Source organism: Lolium rigidum, chromosome 5 (assembly GCF_022539505.1).
Source record: "Lolium rigidum isolate FL_2022 chromosome 5, APGP_CSIRO_Lrig_0.1, whole genome shotgun sequence".
Classification (NCBI taxonomy): domain Eukaryota; kingdom Viridiplantae; phylum Streptophyta; class Magnoliopsida; order Poales; family Poaceae; genus Lolium; species Lolium rigidum.
Genome location: NC_061512.1, coordinates 5,619,331 through 5,623,268, shown reverse-complemented (window position 1 = coordinate 5,623,268; position 3,938 = coordinate 5,619,331).

Sequence of the window (3,938 nt, the reverse complement as noted above, 5' to 3'; positions counted from 1 at the left end):
TTGACCATCGCCTTGTCTTTGGTTTCCTTCTTCACGCGATAGAAAAACTGCCAGAGGCGTACATCGGGGCGGATTCCGAGATGCCCTTCGCAGAGAATCACGAAGTTGGAAAGAAGAAGATAGAAATTTGGGCATATGTTGTGAGGCTGGAGGTCGTAAGTGTTGAGGACATAAAGGAAGAACTTGGAGGGAGGAAGAGATAAGCCACGCTCCACCCAAGCCTTGGTGTTCCGGATTGGGGGTGCTGGAGTCCTTCTGGAAACTCCAAGTATCCGGAGCAATCATGCCCTCTTTCTCAAAGGCTTTGACCTCCGCATCTGTGACTTCACATGGCCACCACTGACCCTTTTCACCTTCACGGATCCGGGCCTTGGATCCCTTCTTTTGTTTCCGCTTCTAGTACCTTCGCGGCCATCCTTGCCTGTCCTTCTAACTCTTCTTGGATTTCTTGAAGTGTTGGGATCCGGCCTAAGTTATTGCTGGAAGAGGCGGAGAAAGGTTGAGCTAACCTGGTATTGGTAATATGGGGCGGAAGGAACGCTAAAGGTCCAGGGAAAGATGGCTCCGGTGAGCTTGTCTTTGGGCTATTCGGAGTACTATCTGTGAATTTAGGTGAATTAGTAGACATGTTTCCGGCTGCATGCATATGGTGAAATGTTTGAGTAGCCGGAACCAACTAACTAACTAAGTCGTCTTCTACAAGTCCGGCGGACTTACCAGCAATGGCGTGGCGGTTTACCGTGGCGCCGGCGAGGTGGAAGGTCCCAGACTTGGCGCAGAGCTCCGGCGTGACCACAAATCGGTGGCGGAAGAGATTTCCTGAACAAATGTGCGCAACTTGGGTCGAGGAAGGCCTTGGAGTGGCGGCGGATGAAGCTTTCCGGGGAGCAGTTCGCCAGAATCGAGATCTGCTGGGCGGCGCTGGCGCAAGGTGGGAGATGAAGTGGTGAATGCGGTGAAAGAATGGAAATGACCGCACGCGTGACGTATTTATAGACCTCGCGCGGAGATTCGTGAGGCGGATCCAACGGTGGGAACGGAACGGTCGCACCGTTGGATGATCGCCACGTGTCTTAGGTCAAAGCGGTGAAATAGACGCAGTGGTGACCTAACTGCGTGCCTTCGAAAATTTCGGCTGAAGATTCACATCTCCGAAAATTTAGCGCGGGAAAAGAGGAAGTTGTGTGCGACGTGGGCGAAAAATCTTCTAAGTTACCGTTACAGAAGAACAAATGATTTCTGGTTGAATGGAGCCGGAAACGTGGAAGTTTTGGAAGCTCTTCAAGATTCTCTTCGGTGATGAATCTCGAAGAACTTCGGGGGCCACTGTTGTGGGTATACTTTATGGGTATATCAACGGCATGACCTATATCCGGCAAGTCCGGGTGGCCCACAAACGGTAATGGTGGCATGTGGCCCATCGGGCGGCCCAGTTGTTGTAGATCAAGATGGATCTCGACCGACCTACGAAGATAGTCGGATCCGTGAATGCCCATGAAGTATCCGGATCCAATACGGCGCATAAGGAAAGGTGGATCCTTGACGTGCACGGCAATGTAATATTCCGTAGTTATGCATCTTGTATTCCAGGTAGGACTCTCCGTGTAACCCTAGATCCGGACGTCTTTATAAGCCGGATCCTGGGAGCCATAGAAGTACAACCACAACTCATTGTAACAACGCGAAAGCGCCCAGATAATTCCAGACAAGCAGCAGTAGGCCCTGTCATCATGCAGGTGTTCCGAAGCTGGGTAACTCGCGTACCACCCGTCCCGAGGACTCTCCGCCCAATGGTCCCTACTCCTTCTTCCCTCCATGAGGATCCCTCCTCCGAGGTACCGTCGCTTGAAGCGCGCCATTGAAGCGCTGCAAGCGATCAGTAGCAGTAGTAGCAGTAGTGCCGGAACTAGAACAGCTCAGACCGAACCACCATGTTATTTGCTTCGTCGCAGCTGTCGGTCACCCCCACCTAAGTGGGTGATATCCATCCACCAATGGAAAATCGCCACTTTTGAGCATTCAATTTGGATTTTGACAAAGAACAAATAAATCTCCAATAGCTAGCCTCTGACCACAAATATAAGACAAGGAAAATGTATTACCGTATGATTGAGCTAATACATGAATTAGGTGTTAGCAAACTGCATGTTCATCATAGTTAAAACCCTCCTCCATCCGCAAACATGATTGTACAAGAGGAACATCTAAACTGTAAAGTCCAACAAATTCATATGACTTGTCTAGATAGATAGATATGAGGCCATTGCATCTCTTCCAAGGATGGACTAGGACCTCTGTTTCATTTTGCACAAGTTTGTTTGGATATTTACATTTTGCAGTATTCGTGCAAGGTGTCTTCCATTCAGAATTTTGGCCACACTGAAGATGTGTGTAGTACTTTTGGCGAGGAATCAGTAATGTTTTGATTTCCTCTGTTCCTTACTAAGATGTCAATATGTAGTACTTTTGGCGAGGAATTAGTAGGTCTTACGCAATTGATCTCACCGCTCACGAGCAGGGATACCTCCTCCTGCGTCACCCCCGCGCGGCGACCAGGGGGAACCCTAGATCCCACCGCCGCTGGGTCCCCCTCCTCCCTCCCCTCTCCTCCCTCGCCACTGCCTGAGGGCGCGGCCGGGCAAAGCTCGGTCGGAGTCGGCGGCGGCGAGGTCCTCTTGTCCTCTGGCTCGGGTGGAGGGGCACGGGAATTCTCCTCCGGGACAGGGCGTGGCGCGTCCGTCGGGTGCCACGGCGTGCCGGTGCTCGGGCATGGCCTGATGCGGCGACGCGACGGGCGACGGTGGTGGTTGCGCGTCTCCGGGCGGCGCGGGCAGGTGGCGGCAAGGGCTTTGGTGGCTTCTCAGCCGACTTCTGCGAGGAAGGGTGGCTCTACGACGGCTGCATGGGGGACCGGCGGCGGCTCGCTGCGGGCCGGATCTAGGCTAGCGGGCCTGGATCTGCCGGCGGCGGCACGATGGTGTCCTCTGCGTATGGCAACTGAGGGACGGCGGTGGTGGCTCAAGGAGGCGCCATCTTGCTTGCCTCGGCACTACGCTCGGCGAGGTGGGGATGCGCAGCTGCTGGTAAAAACCGTGCTCCGACTTCGGTCTTGGCCGGTGATGGCGGCGCCACAGGTCGCAACCTTCTTGAAGGCATCGTCGTCGCAGCCGACATCTGCACACTCGTGCTGCTCCGGGGGAAACCCTAGATCTGGGTCTCCCGGATCGGACGATGGCGGCGCGCACTGCATCGTTCTACCTCTTGGGGCATCGTTTTTGGAGCATCTGCTGGATGTTGGCAGATGTTGGTGGAGTGGTATTCATCTACCACATTGTGAGTCTCGGTGGCATGGTGCTGCAGGGTATCGACGACGGATGCGGGATGATGTATGCGTGCAGGATGGTGGAGCCGTCTGGCGTCATGGTGGCATCGACGGTAGGTCTTGCAAGGTTAATGCGATGATCTCTCTTGAAGATGGAGTCGAGGAAGACGGCGGTAGCAACTTCTGTGACGTGTACGTTGGTGTGCGCCGAGAGTCTGCTTGACTGGATGTGCTTCTCACCTACTATTGGGCGGTTTGGGAAGGCATTTAATTTTTGGATGATGTGAGTTGGTGTATTGTCACCCCTTCATTCCATTATAGGTTTAGTGAGGTGGCTTCGAGATTAATCTTTTATACTGTTCTTGTAAGGTTTGAATAATCTAATAAAAAAGCTATGTACATTCTTTTGGATGCAGAAGCTGAGGTAATATTTTCCCATTTAAAAAAAAAAGTGATGCATAGAGCACCTCCCAGGTAGGATACATTCGAGTCGAAACAGCGAGGCCCAAATGAGTTTGCGGGAAACGTATCGGAATCATATCTCCTTTAGCTAAAGGCGATGAATAGGCCCACAAAAATCCCAGCCCCGCACGAAACAGAAAGACGAGAGGGCTGA